Source organism: Bubalus kerabau, unplaced genomic scaffold, assembly GCF_029407905.1.
Source record: "Bubalus kerabau isolate K-KA32 ecotype Philippines breed swamp buffalo unplaced genomic scaffold, PCC_UOA_SB_1v2 scaffold_70, whole genome shotgun sequence".
Taxonomy (NCBI): Eukaryota; Metazoa; Chordata; class Mammalia; order Artiodactyla; family Bovidae; genus Bubalus; species Bubalus kerabau.
Window position 1 is genome coordinate 382,401 of NW_026577924.1, and position 14,958 is coordinate 397,358.

General features: G+C 57.9%; 5 pseudogenes; all 5 read left to right on the forward strand.

Moving 5' to 3' along the window:
- The first annotated feature begins 1,044 nt into the window (after positions 1-1,044).
- LOC129641087 (uncharacterized) lies at positions 1,045-1,164 on the forward strand (annotated as a pseudogene).
- A 3,250-nt stretch (positions 1,165-4,414) lies between these two features.
- Positions 4,415-4,534, forward strand: LOC129641088 (uncharacterized; annotated as a pseudogene).
- Positions 4,535-7,784: 3,250 nt separating this feature from the next.
- On the forward strand, positions 7,785-7,904 carry LOC129641089 (uncharacterized; annotated as a pseudogene).
- Positions 7,905-11,154: 3,250 nt separating this feature from the next.
- Positions 11,155-11,274, forward strand: LOC129641090 (uncharacterized; annotated as a pseudogene).
- A 3,250-nt stretch (positions 11,275-14,524) lies between these two features.
- On the forward strand, positions 14,525-14,644 carry LOC129641091 (uncharacterized; annotated as a pseudogene).
- The last annotated feature ends 314 nt before the right edge of the window (positions 14,645-14,958 follow it).

Sequence of the window (14,958 nt, forward strand, 5' to 3'; positions counted from 1 at the left end):
GATTCCAAGATACCAACAAAGGACACCTTCTGTTTCTTCAATCATCTTTCCACTTAGTAGCACACGAGCTCTTTTCTTTGTATTTTGCTTTGCCTAGGGAATTCGCAATGTGCTGGTTCAGATGGCAAGGCATCCGCCCGCAGGAGACTCGGGTTTGACCCCTGGGTCGGGAAGATGCCCTGGAGAAGGTAATGGCAACCCACTCCAGTATTCTCGCCTGGGAAATGCCACGGACAGAGGAGCCTGATGGGCCGCACTCCATGGGTCCTATAAGAGTTGGGCTCAACCCAGCAACTACGAACAGAAGTATTTCCAAAGACCACACTCGTGTGTGTGTGTGTGTGTGTGTGTGTCTGTCTGTCTGTGTGCCTGCCTGTGGTTCGTCTGCTCTCTCAGGAAGGTCGGGTGCTTGGCGGGCGGCGTGGGGACAAGGGGGGCGCCTCGGTAGGGCAAAGGGGCGGGGCTGAGGCGCTCCGGTCGACCGCGCCTCCGTGGCTCCCGGTGGGTTTGGGCAGCGGGCAGGTGCCGGGCAAGTTGGGCGCTCAAGATTCGCTGAGCCTAGGCCCGCAGGAGGTTCAGAGGCCCCCGGGCCGCGGGGATCGGGAGGCGGCGGGCCCCGAAGACCACCGACACCTCCGGGGTCGCGCGGCCCTGAGCAGCGAACGGGATGGGGGGGGGGGGGGAGGCGCCGCTCAGCCAGCGCGGCCGGGTCTGGAGTGGCCGGGGGTGGGAGGGCGCCGAGACCTCCGCACCCCTCAGCCCACCCCCCAGGCCCCGCGCGCACGCACGCACGCCCTCCCGGTCACTGGGGGGTCCTGGAAGCCCATCGGGCCCCCGGGCCCGGCCAGGCGGTTGCTGGTCTGGTGTTGGCGGTGTTCGGGGGCCGGGCCGGCGTCAGCAGGCTGGAGTGCGGTCGCGGGTCGTGCGGCTCAAGTACAGCACGGCCCCCCGAGGAGAGGGGCGGCCCGTTGGCCCGACTTGCAGGTCAGAGCGAAAGGGAGGCGAAGCGCAAGGCTCTTAGGGCGCCCCGCGGCGGCCGCGCCCGTCTCCGGCCCTATCGGCCTGAAGGCGCCCGATCTCGTCTGATCTCGGAAGCTAAGCAGGGTCGGGCCTGTTCAGTATCTTGGATGGGAGACCACCTGGGAATTCCGGGTGCTGGAGGCTTTTTTGCCTACCAGAAGAGGTCCTTTAGCCCCCGCCCCGCGTCCCAATTCTTGGACCCACACCCCCCTCGCCCCCCCGCCACCCCCGCAGCCCCAGCCCCTCCCGGGGCGGGGGGAGTGAGTGGGTGGCCGGGGCCCCGACTCCCGCTGCAGACCTGGGTTGCCTCCCCGCGGCCCGCGAGCCCCTCCGCCTTCGCATTCGGCTTTCAGGAAACCAGACGACCGGCCGTCCCGTCTCCCTCTGGGGCTCCTTTGGCTTGCCTCAGGCAATCCCGGGGCTTGCACCGACTCCAGCCAGAGCCCCAGCCCCCGCCCCACCCCCAGCCTCGCAGGCGATCGCGCATGCGCATGCGAGCGCGCGCACAGATCGATGTGCCCAAACGGGGCATCTAGCTTGTTGGCTTGTACTGGGGGTGGATCTATGCCTGGGAGTGGGACTGCTGAACCATAGGCTACTTCTACTTTTAGTTCCTTCGCGAACCTCCATACTCTTTTCCATCCCGGCTGTACCAACTCCCATTCCTACTCAGCGTGGAGGAGAGTTCCCTTTGCTCCACAGCTTCTCCAGCATCTGCTATGGACAGACATTGCAATGAGGCCCAATCGGACTCGGGCGAAGTGGTCCCTCCTTGGCGTTTGGAGTTGAGTCTCTCCAATCATTAGTGACGTGGAGCAAGATGACCGTTTGGAAATGCAGATGCAATTCTCTCACCATCCTGCTCCAACGGCTCTTGTATTTTCCCATCATATTGAAGATACGACCAATTCCCTTCATGCCTGCTCCTCACGTTCTTCTCGGATGTCTTTTCCCTGGAATGCCCTCTGCACTCTTTGGCTTCCATCCCATAGGGCATTTTCATTTCTTGAACGTCCTAAGTTTCCCTGGTCACCTAGACTTCCAGGATGCTGTTTTCCCTGCCTGAAATTCTTCCTGCATCTCAACCCTGGTTTACGTAGGTTCCACCTATGGACCTCAACGCAATGGTTACTCTGAAAAGCCTTCCCTGACACCCAGGTTTTGGTGAGGGTAGAGGCCCCTCGACAAGTTCTCCAAGGATCTGCCTGTGATGTATCATTAGATTCGTCTCAGTGAAAGCAGGAACTCTGTGTCTGCTTCTCTCCGCCTTCTAGTTCCAGAAACTTATTACATGCCTCCCAGCTCATCGTAGGTGCTCAGGATTTACTTAGTGTGTGAAAGACAGAAAAGTTCTTGGAAGCCTCAAGGTGTCACTTGGCTCGGCACTTTTGATCTCTTTGTGTATTTGGCGATTCCATTCTTTCCTTTCCTGGGTTCATGTGTACGCTATATTCAAGGCACAATCTAAGGCATTAAGACATATCCATCAGTATGGGTTCTTGCTTTCAAGGAACTCGTACAGCAGATTTCTACAGTTTAGGGCTTTTCAAATGCTCTAGAAGAATGTGAACGTTCAGTGTGATCCATTTTCATTTCCAAGAAAGATCGTTTGACTTCCATAGCAAAGGTGGAGACCTTCCGACGTGTAGTCCAATACTTAGACCTTGACCATGTCAGGCAAGTCTTGCGGTTCCTTCTGGAGGTGTGTGGCTCTTGCAGAAACGTGAAGATCTTCCATCGTCCTCGGACTTTGGTGTCATTTGCAATCATCAAGAAAGCTTCCAGGTATAGGTTCCAGACCACCACCGCACACACTCAGTAGGCAACGGAGTGGATTCCAGGAATATGCGTTGTTAACCAGCATCACCGTTGATATTGTTGCTGCACGCTCTATGCAGTGGCCAGGGCCTGGATTGTCCACTGGGTCTCATGTGGAATGGAAAGAAGGGCTTCCCCCACCCCCCACCCCACCCCCCACTGTTGACAGCCTTGTGACTAGAAACGGGCCCCGAAACAAGAATCAGACAAACCAGATAAGCCCAGATGGTAGTCCATGAGATGAAGGAACTAAGCAGCTGGTTGGGATGGCGCCAAGGGGAAAGGTTGCTCTTTTTGTCTCCCGCTCTACTCCTTTCTTCCTGGACGCCTTAGGGGTTCATCATGGAGATTTGAAATAAAGTTCACCAAAGTCATATGTGTTGAATCAAGATTTTGCATTTCACCATCTCTCAAAAACGAAGAGTGCTTAACCTGCACAGGTTTCTTTCAAAAAAGTCAATAGCTTTTCAGTTCTGGGGTTTCTCTCTTGCCTTGTTCAAGTAGCCTTAAGAGTAAAAATCAACGAAAACTAAAGAAAGATTCCAAGATACCAACAAAGGACACCTTCTGTTTCTTCAATCATCTTTCCACTTAGTAGCACACGAGCTCTTTTCTTTGTATTTTGCCTAGGGAATTCGCAATGTGCTGGTTCAGATGGCAAGGCATCCGCCCGCAGGAGACTCGGGTTTGACCCCTGGGTCGGGAAGATGCCCTGGAGAAGGTAATGGCAACCCACTCCAGTATTCTCGCCTGGGAAATGCCACGGACAGAGGAGCCTGATGGGCCGCACTCCATGGGTCCTATAAGAGTTGGGCTCAACCCAGCAACTACGAACAGAAGTATTTCCAAAGACCACACTCGTGTGTGTGTGTGTGTGTGTGTGTGTGTGTGTGTGTCTGTGTGCCTGCCTGTGGTTCGTCTGCTCTCTCAGGAAGGTCGGGTGCTTGGCGGGCGGCGTGGGGACAAGGGGGGCGCCTCGGTAGGGCAAAGGGGCGGGACTGAGGCGCTCCGGTCGACCGCGCCTCCGTGGCTCCCGGTGGGTTTGGGCAGCGGGCAGGTGCCGGGCAAGTTGGGCGCTCAAGATTCGCTGAGCCTAGGCCCGCAGGAGGTTCAGAGGCCCCCGGGCCGCGGGGATCGGGAGGCGGCGGGCCCCGAAGACCGACACCTCCGGGGTCGCGCGGCCCTGAGCAGCGAACGGGATGGGGGGGGAGGGGGAGGCCCCGCTCAGCCAGCGCGGCCGGGTCTGGAGTGGCCGGGGGTGGGAGGGCGCCGAGACCTCCGCACCCCTCAGCCCACCCCCCAGGCCCCGCGCGCACGCACGCACGCCCTCCCGGTCACTGGGGGGTCCTGGAAGCCCATCGGGCCCCCGGGCCCGGCCAGGCGGTTGCTGGTCTGGTGTTGGCGGTGTTCGGGGGCCGGGCCGGCGTCAGCAGGCTGGAGTGCGGTCGCGGGTCGTGCGGCTCAAGTACAGCACGGCCCCCCGAGGAGAGGGGCGGCCCGTTGGCCCGACCTGCAGGTCAGAGCGAAAGGGAGGCGAAGCGCAAGGCTCTTAGGGCGCCCCGCGGCGGCCGCGCCCGTCTCCGGCCCTATCGGCCTGAAGGCGCCCGATCTCGTCTGATCTCGGAAGCTAAGCAGGGTCGGGCCTGTTCAGTATCTTGGATGGGAGACCACCTGGGAATTCCGGGTGCTGGAGGCTTTTTTGCCTACCAGAAGAGGTCCTTTAGCCCCCGCCCCGCGTCCCAATTCTTGGACCCACACCCCCCTCGCCCCCCCGCCACCCCCGCAGCCCCAGCCCCTCCCGGGGCGGGGGGAGTGAGTGGGTGGCCGGGGCCCCGACTCCCGCTGCAGACCTGGGTTGCCTCCCCGCGGCCCGCGAGCCCCTCCGCCTTCGCATTCGGCTTTCAGGAAACCAGACGACCGGCCGTCCCGTCTCCCTCTGGGGCTCCTTTGGCTTGCCTCAGGCAATCCCGGGGCTTGCACCGACTCCAGCCAGAGCCCCAGCCCCCGCCCCACCCCCAGCCTCGCAGGCGATCGCGCATGCGCATGCGAGCGCGCGCACAGATCGATGTGCCCAAACGGGGCATCTAGCTTGTTGGCTTGTACTGGGGGTGGATCTATGCCTGGGAGTGGGACTGCTGAACCATAGGCTACTTCTACTTTTAGTTCCTTCGCGAACCTCCATACTCTTTTCCATCCCGGCTGTACCAACTCCCATTCCTACTCAGCGTGGAGGAGAGTTCCCTTTGCTCCACAGCTTCTCCAGCATCTGCTATGGACAGACATTGCAATGAGGCCCAATCGGACTCGGGCGAAGTGGTCCCTCCTTGGCGTTTGGAGTTGAGTCTCTCCAATCATTAGTGACGTGGAGCAAGATGACCGTTTGGAAATGCAGATGCAATTCTCTCACCATCCTGCTCCAACGGCTCTTGTATTTTCCCATCATATTGAAGATACGACCAATTCCCTTCATGCCTGCTCCTCACGTTCTTCTCGGATGTCTTTTCCCTGGAATGCCCTCTGCACTCTTTGGCTTCCATCCCATAGGGCATTTTCATTTCTTGAACGTCCTAAGTTTCCCTGGTCACCTAGACTTCCAGGATGCTGTTTTCCCTGCCTGAAATTCTTCCTGCATCTCAACCCTGGTTTACGTAGGTTCCACCTATGGACCTCAACGCAATGGTTACTCTGAAAAGCCTTCCCTGACACCCAGGTTTTGGTGAGGGTAGAGGCCCCTCGACAAGTTCTCCAAGGATCTGCCTGTGATGTATCATTAGATTCGTCTCAGTGAAAGCAGGAACTCTGTGTCTGCTTCTCTCCGCCTTCTAGTTCCAGAAACTTATTACATGCCTCCCAGCTCATCGTAGGTGCTCAGGATTTACTTAGTGTGTGAAAGACAGAAAAGTTCTTGGAAGCCTCAAGGTGTCACTTGGCTCGGCACTTTTGATCTCTTTGTGTATTTGGCGATTCCATTCTTTCCTTTCCTGGGTTCATGTGTACGCTATATTCAAGGCACAATCTAAGGCATTAAGACATATCCATCAGTATGGGTTCTTGCTTTCAAGGAACTCGTACAGCAGATTTCTACAGTTTAGGGCTTTTCAAATGCTCTAGAAGAATGTGAACGTTCAGTGTGATCCATTTTCATTTCCAAGAAAGATCGTTTGACTTCCATAGCAAAGGTGGAGACCTTCCGACGTGTAGTCCAATACTTAGACCTTGACCATGTCAGGCAAGTCTTGCGGTTCCTTCTGGAGGTGTGTGGCTCTTGCAGAAACGTGAAGATCTTCCATCGTCCTCGGACTTTGGTGTCATTTGCAATCATCAAGAAAGCTTCCAGGTATAGGTTCCAGACCACCACCGCACACACTCGGTAGGCAACGGAGTGGATTCCAGGAATATGCGTTGTTAACCAGCATCACCGTTGATATTGTTGCTGCACGCTCTATGCAGTGGCCAGGGCCTGGATTGTCCACTGGGTCTCATGTGGAATGGAAAGAAGGGCTTCCCCCACCCCCCACCCCACCCCCCACTGTTGACAGCCTTGTGACTAGAAACGGGCCCCGAAACAAGAATCAGACAAACCAGATAAGCCCAGATGGTAGTCCATGAGATGAAGGAACTAAGCAGCTGGTTGGGATGGCGCCAAGGGGAAAGGTTGCTCTTTTTGTCTCCCGCTCTACTCCTTTCTTCCTGGACGCCTTAGGGGTTCATCATGGAGATTTGAAATAAAGTTCACCAAAGTCATAGGTGTTGAATCAAGATTTTGCATTTCACCATCTCTCAAAAACGAAGAGTGCTTAACCTGCACAGGTTTCTTTCAAAAAAGTCAATTGCTTTTCAGTTCTGGGGTTTCTCTCTTGCCTTGTTCAAGTAGCCTTAAGAGTAAAAATCAACGAAAACTAAAGAAAGATTCCAAGATACCAACAAAGGACACCTTCTGTTTCTTCAATCATCTTTCCACTTAGTAGCACACGAGCTCTTTTCTTTGTATTTTGCCTAGGGAATTCGCAATGTGCTGGTTCAGATGGCAAGGCATCCGCCCGCAGGAGACTCGGGTTTGACCCCTGGGTCGGGAAGATGCCCTGGAGAAGGTAATGGCAACCCACTCCAGTATTCTCGCCTGGGAAATGCCACGGACAGAGGAGCCTGATGGGCCGCACTCCATGGGTCCTATAAGAGTTGGGCTCAACCCAGCAACTACGAACAGAAGTATTTCCAAAGACCACACTCGTGTGTGTGTGTGTGTGTGTCTGTCTGTCTGTCTGTCTGTGTGCCTGCCTGTGGTTCGTCTGCTCTCTCAGGAAGGTCGGGTGCTTGGCGGGCGGCGTGGGGACAAGGGGGGCGCCTCGGTAGGGCAAAGGGGCGGGGCTGAGGCGCTCCGGTCGACCGCGCCTCCGTGGCTCCCGGTGGGTTTGGGCAGCGGGCAGGTGCCGGGCAAGTTGGGCGCTCAAGATTCGCTGAGCCTAGGCCCGCAGGAGGTTCAGAGGCCCCCGGGCCGCGGGGATCGGGAGGCGGCGGGCCCCGAAGACCGACACCTCCGGGGTCGCGCGGCCCTGAGCAGCGAACGGGATGGGGGGGGAGGGGGAGGCCCCGCTCAGCCAGCGCGGCCGGGTCTGGAGTGGCCGGGGGTGGGAGGGCGCCGAGACCTCCGCACCCCTCAGCCCACCCCCCAGGCCCCGCGCGCACGCACGCACGCCCTCCCGGTCACTGGGGGGTCCTGGAAGCCCATCGGGCCCCCGGGCCCGGCCAGGCGGTTGCTGGTCTGGTGTTGGCGGTGTTCGGGGGCCGGGCCGGCGTCAGCAGGCTGGAGTGCGGTCGCGGGTCGTGCGGCTCAAGTACAGCACGGCCCCCCGAGGAGAGGGGCGGCCCGTTGGCCCGACCTGCAGGTCAGAGCGAAAGGGAGGCGAAGCGCAAGGCTCTTAGGGCGCCCCGCGGCGGCCGCGCCCGTCTCCGGCCCTATCGGCCTGAAGGCGCCCGATCTCGTCTGATCTCGGAAGCTAAGCAGGGTCGGGCCTGTTCAGTATCTTGGATGGGAGACCACCTGGGAATTCCGGGTGCTGGAGGCTTTTTTGCCTACCAGAAGAGGTCCTTTAGCCCCCGCCCCGCGTCCCAATTCTTGGACCCACACCCCCCTCGCCCCCCCGCCACCCCCGCAGCCCCAGCCCCTCCCGGGGCGGGGGGAGTGAGTGGGTGGCCGGGGCCCCGACTCCCGCTGCAGACCTGGGTTGCCTCCCCGCGGCCCGCGAGCCCCTCCGCCTTCGCATTCGGCTTTCAGGAAACCAGACGACCGGCCGTCCCGTCTCCCTCTGGGGCTCCTTTGGCTTGCCTCAGGCAATCCCGGGGCTTGCACCGACTCCAGCCAGAGCCCCAGCCCCCGCCCCACCCCCAGCCTCGCAGGCGATCGCGCATGCGCATGCGAGCGCGCGCACAGATCGATGTGCCCAAACGGGGCATCTAGCTTGTTGGCTTGTACTGGGGGTGGATCTATGCCTGGGAGTGGGACTGCTGAACCATAGGCTACTTCTACTTTTAGTTCCTTCGCGAACCTCCATACTCTTTTCCATCCCGGCTGTACCAACTCCCATTCCTACTCAGCGTGGAGGAGAGTTCCCTTTGCTCCACAGCTTCTCCAGCATCTGCTATGGACAGACATTGCAATGAGGCCCAATCGGACTCGGGCGAAGTGGTCCCTCCTTGGCGTTTGGAGTTGAGTCTCTCCAATCATTAGTGACGTGGAGCAAGATGACCGTTTGGAAATGCAGATGCAATTCTCTCACCATCCTGCTCCAACGGCTCTTGTATTTTCCCATCATATTGAAGATACGACCAATTCCCTTCATGCCTGCTCCTCACGTTCTTCTCGGATGTCTTTTCCCTGGAATGCCCTCTGCACTCTTTGGCTTCCATCCCATAGGGCATTTTCATTTCTTGAACGTCCTAAGTTTCCCTGGTCACCTAGACTTCCAGGATGCTGTTTTCCCTGCCTGAAATTCTTCCTGCATCTCAACCCTGGTTTACGTAGGTTCAACCTATGGACCTCAACGCAATGGTTACTCTGAAAAGCCTTCCCTGACACCCAGGTTTTGGTGAGGGTAGAGGCCCCTCGACAAGTTCTCCAAGGATCTGCCTGTGATGTATCATTAGATTCGTCTCAGTGAAAGCAGGAACTCTGTGTCTGCTTCTCTCCGCCTTCTAGTTCCAGAAACTTATTACATGCCTCCCAGCTCATCGTAGGTGCTCAGGATTTACTTAGTGTGTGAAAGACAGAAAAGTTCTTGGAAGCCTCAAGGTGTCACTTGGCTCGGCACTTTTGATCTCTTTGTGTATTTGGCGATTCCATTCTTTCCTTTCCTGGGTTCATGTGTACGCTATATTCAAGGCACAATCTAAGGCATTAAGACATATCCATCAGTATGGGTTCTTGCTTTCAAGGAACTCGTACAGCAGATTTCTACAGTTTAGGGCTTTTCAAATGCTCTAGAAGAATGTGAACGTTCAGTGTGATCCATTTTCATTTCCAAGAAAGATCGTTTGACTTCCATAGCAAAGGTGGAGACCTTCCGACGTGTAGTCCAATACTTAGACCTTGACCATGTCAGGCAAGTCTTGCGGTTCCTTCTGGAGGTGTGTGGCTCTTGCAGAAACGTGAAGATCTTCCATCGTCCTCGGACTTTGGTGTCATTTGCAATCATCAAGAAAGCTTCCAGGTATAGGTTCCAGACCACCACCGCACACACTCGGTAGGCAACGGAGTGGATTCCAGGAATATGCGTTGTTAACCAGCATCACCGTTGATATTGTTGCTGCACGCTCTATGCAGTGGCCAGGGCCTGGATTGTCCACTGGGTCTCATGTGGAATGGAAAGAAGGGCTTCCCCCACCCCCCACCCCACCCCCCACTGTTGACAGCCTTGTGACTAGAAACGGGCCCCGAAACAAGAATCAGACAAACCAGATAAGCCCAGATGGTAGTCCATGAGATGAAGGAACTAAGCAGCTGGTTGGGATGGCGCCAAGGGGAAAGGTTGCTCTTTTTGTCTCCCGCTCTACTCCTTTCTTCCTGGACGCCTTAGGGGTTCATCATGGAGATTTGAAATAAAGTTCACCAAAGTCATAGGTGTTGAATCAAGATTTTGCATTTCACCATCTCTCAAAAACGAAGAGTGCTTAACCTGCACAGGTTTCTTTCAAAAAAGTCAATTGCTTTTCAGTTCTGGGGTTTCTCTCTTGCCTTGTTCAAGTAGCCTTAAGAGTAAAAATCAACGAAAACTAAAGAAAGATTCCAAGATACCAACAAAGGACACCTTCTGTTTCTTCAATCATCTTTCCACTTAGTAGCACACGAGCTCTTTTCTTTGTATTTTGCCTAGGGAATTCGCAATGTGCTGGTTCAGATGGCAAGGCATCCGCCCGCAGGAGACTCGGGTTTGACCCCTGGGTCGGGAAGATGCCCTGGAGAAGGTAATGGCAACCCACTCCAGTATTCTCGCCTGGGAAATGCCACGGACAGAGGAGCCTGATGGGCCGCACTCCATGGGTCCTATAAGAGTTGGGCTCAACCCAGCAACTACGAACAGAAGTATTTCCAAAGACCACACTCGTGTGTGTGTGTGTGTGTGTCTGTCTGTCTGTCTGTCTGTGTGCCTGCCTGTGGTTCGTCTGCTCTCTCAGGAAGGTCGGGTGCTTGGCGGGCGGCGTGGGGACAAGGGGGGCGCCTCGGTAGGGCAAAGGGGCGGGGCTGAGGCGCTCCGGTCGACCGCGCCTCCGTGGCTCCCGGTGGGTTTGGGCAGCGGGCAGGTGCCGGGCAAGTTGGGCGCTCAAGATTCGCTGAGCCTAGGCCCGCAGGAGGTTCAGAGGCCCCCGGGCCGCGGGGATCGGGAGGCGGCGGGCCCCGAAGACCGACACCTCCGGGGTCGCGCGGCCCTGAGCAGCGAACGGGATGGGGGGGGAGGGGGAGGCCCCGCTCAGCCAGCGCGGCCGGGTCTGGAGTGGCCGGGGGTGGGAGGGCGCCGAGACCTCCGCACCCCTCAGCCCACCCCCCAGGCCCCGCGCGCACGCACGCACGCCCTCCCGGTCACTGGGGGGTCCTGGAAGCCCATCGGGCCCCCGGGCCCGGCCAGGCGGTTGCTGGTCTGGTGTTGGCGGTGTTCGGGGGCCGGGCCGGCGTCAGCAGGCTGGAGTGCGGTCGCGGGTCGTGCGGCTCAAGTACAGCACGGCCCCCCGAGGAGAGGGGCGGCCCGTTGGCCCGACCTGCAGGTCAGAGCGAAAGGGAGGCGAAGCGCAAGGCTCTTAGGGCGCCCCGCGGCGGCCGCGCCCGTCTCCGGCCCTATCGGCCTGAAGGCGCCCGATCTCGTCTGATCTCGGAAGCTAAGCAGGGTCGGGCCTGTTCAGTATCTTGGATGGGAGACCACCTGGGAATTCCGGGTGCTGGAGGCTTTTTTGCCTACCAGAAGAGGTCCTTTAGCCCCCGCCCCGCGTCCCAATTCTTGGACCCACACCCCCCTCGCCCCCCCGCCACCCCCGCAGCCCCAGCCCCTCCCGGGGCGGGGGGAGTGAGTGGGTGGCCGGGGCCCCGACTCCCGCTGCAGACCTGGGTTGCCTCCCCGCGGCCCGCGAGCCCCTCCGCCTTCGCATTCGGCTTTCAGGAAACCAGACGACCGGCCGTCCCGTCTCCCTCTGGGGCTCCTTTGGCTTGCCTCAGGCAATCCCGGGGCTTGCACCGACTCCAGCCAGAGCCCCAGCCCCCGCCCCACCCCCAGCCTCGCAGGCGATCGCGCATGCGCATGCGAGCGCGCGCACAGATCGATGTGCCCAAACGGGGCATCTAGCTTGTTGGCTTGTACTGGGGGTGGATCTATGCCTGGGAGTGGGACTGCTGAACCATAGGCTACTTCTACTTTTAGTTCCTTCGCGAACCTCCATACTCTTTTCCATCCCGGCTGTACCAACTCCCATTCCTACTCAGCGTGGAGGAGAGTTCCCTTTGCTCCACAGCTTCTCCAGCATCTGCTATGGACAGACATTGCAATGAGGCCCAATCGGACTCGGGCGAAGTGGTCCCTCCTTGGCGTTTGGAGTTGAGTCTCTCCAATCATTAGTGACGTGGAGCAAGATGACCGTTTGGAAATGCAGATGCAATTCTCTCACCATCCTGCTCCAACGGCTCTTGTATTTTCCCATCATATTGAAGATACGACCAATTCCCTTCATGCCTGCTCCTCACGTTCTTCTCGGATGTCTTTTCCCTGGAATGCCCTCTGCACTCTTTGGCTTCCATCCCATAGGGCATTTTCATTTCTTGAACGTCCTAAGTTTCCCTGGTCACCTAGACTTCCAGGATGCTGTTTTCCCTGCCTGAAATTCTTCCTGCATCTCAACCCTGGTTTACGTAGGTTCCACCTATGGACCTCAACGCAATGGTTACTCTGAAAAGCCTTCCCTGACACCCAGGTTTTGGTGAGGGTAGAGGCCCCTCGACAAGTTCTCCAAGGATCTGCCTGTGATGTATCATTAGATTCGTCTCAGTGAAAGCAGGAACTCTGTGTCTGCTTCTCTCCGCCTTCTAGTTCCAGAAACTTATTACATGCCTCCCAGCTCATCGTAGGTGCTCAGGATTTACTTAGTGTGTGAAAGACAGAAAAGTTCTTGGAAGCCTCAAGGTGTCACTTGGCTCGGCACTTTTGATCTCTTTGTGTATTTGGCGATTCCATTCTTTCCTTTCCTGGGTTCATGTGTACGCTATATTCAAGGCACAATCTAAGGCATTAAGACATATCCATCAGTATGGGTTCTTGCTTTCAAGGAACTCGTACAGCAGATTTCTACAGTTTAGGGCTTTTCAAATGCTCTAGAAGAATGTGAACGTTCAGTGTGATCCATTTTCATTTCCAAGAAAGATCGTTTGACTTCCATAGCAAAGGTGGAGACCTTCCGACGTGTAGTCCAATACTTAGACCTTGACCATGTCAGGCAAGTCTTGCGGTTCCTTCTGGAGGTGTGTGGCTCTTGCAGAAACGTGAAGATCTTCCATCGTCCTCGGACTTTGGTGTCATTTGCAATCATCAAGAAAGCTTCCAGGTATAGGTTCCAGACCACCACCGCACACACTCAGTAGGCAACGGAGTGGATTCCAGGAATATGCGTTGTTAACCAGCATCACCGTTGATATTGTTGCTGCACGCTCTATGCAGTGGCCAGGGCCTGGATTGTCCACTGGGTCTCATGTGGAATGGAAAGAAGGGCTTCCCCCACCCCCCACCCCACCCCCCACTGTTGACAGCCTTGTGACTAGAAACGGGCCCCGAAACAAGAATCAGACAAACCAGATAAGCCCAGATGGTAGTCCATGAGATGAAGGAACTAAGCAGCTGGTTGGGATGGCGCCAAGGAGAAAGGTTGCTCTTTTTGTCTCCCGCTCTACTCCTTTCTTCCTGGACGCCTTAGGGGTTCATCATGGAGATTTGAAATAAAGTTCACCAAAGTCATAGGTGTTGAATCAAGATTTTGCATTTCACCATCTCTCAAAAACGAAGAGTGCTTAACCTGCACAGGTTTCTTTCAAAAAAGTCAATTGCTTTTCAGTTCTGGGGTTTCTCTCTTGCCTTGTTCAAGTAGCCTTAAGAGTAAAAATCAACGAAAACTAAAGAAAGATTCCAAGATACCAACAAAGGACACCTTCTGTTTCTTCAATCATCTTTCCACTTAGTAGCACACGAGCTCTTTTCTTTGTATTTTGCCTAGGGAATTCGCAATGTGCTGGTTCAGATGGCAAGGCATCCGCCCGCAGGAGACTCGGGTTTGACCCCTGGGTCGGGAAGATCCCCTGGAGAAGGTAATGGCAACCCACTCCAGTATTCTCGCCTGGGAAATGCCACGGACAGAGGAGCCTGATGGGCCGCACTCCATGGGTCCTATAAGAGTTGGGCTCAACCCAGCAACTACGAACAGAAGTATTTCCAAAGACCACACTCGTGTGTGTGTGTGTGTGTGTCTGTCTGTCTGTCTGTCTGTGTGCCTGCCTGTGGTTCGTCTGCTCTCTCAGGAAGGTCGGGTGCTTGGCGGGCGGCGTGGGGACAAGGGGGGCGCCTCGGTAGGGCAAAGGGGCGGGGCTGAGGCGCTCCGGTCGACCGCGCCTCCGTGGCTCCCGGTGGGTTTGGGCAGCGGGCAGGTGCCGGGCAAGTTGGGCGCTCAAGATTCGCTGAGCCTAGGCCCGCAGGAGGTTCAGAGGCCCCCGGGCCGCGGGGATCGGGAGGCGGCGGGCCCCGAAGACCGACACCTCCGGGGTCGCGCGGCCCTGAGCAGCGAACGGGATGGGGGGGGAGGGGGAGGCCCCGCTCAGCCAGCGCGGCCGGGTCTGGAGTGGCCGGGGGTGGGAGGGCGCCGAGACCTCCGCACCCCTCAGCCCACCCCCCAGGCCCCGCGCGCACGCACGCACGCCCTCCCGGTCACTGGGGGGTCCTGGAAGCCCATCGGGCCCCCGGGCCCGGCCAGGCGGTTGCTGGTCTGGTGTTGGCGGTGTTCGGGGGCCGGGCCGGCGTCAGCAGGCTGGAGTGCGGTCGCGGGTCGTGCGGCTCAAGTACAGCACGGCCCCCCGAGGAGAGGGGCGGCCCGTTGGCCCGACCTGCAGGTCAGAGCGAAAGGGAGGCGAAGCGCAAGGCTCTTAGGGCGCCCCGCGGCGGCCGCGCCCGTCTCCGGCCCTATCGGCCTGAAGGCGCCCGATCTCGTCTGATCTCGGAAGCTAAGCAGGGTCGGGCCTGTTCAGTATCTTGGATGGGAGACCACCTGGGAATTCCGGGTGCTGGAGGCTTTTTTGCCTACCAGAAGAGGTCCTTTAGCCCCCGCCCCGCGTCCCAATTCTTGGACCCACACCCCCCTCGCCCCCCCGCCACCCCCGCAGCCCCAGCCCCTCCCGGGGCGGGGGGAGTGAGTGGGTGGCCGGGGCCCCGACTCCCGCTGCAGACCTGGGTTGCCTCCCCGCGGCCCGCGAGCCCCTCCGCCTTCGCATTCGGCTTTCAGGAAACCAGACGACCGGCCGTCCCGTCTCCCTCTGGGGCTCCTTTGGCTTGCCTCAGGCAATCCCGGGGCTTGCACCGACTCCAGCCAGAGCCCCAGCCCCCGCCC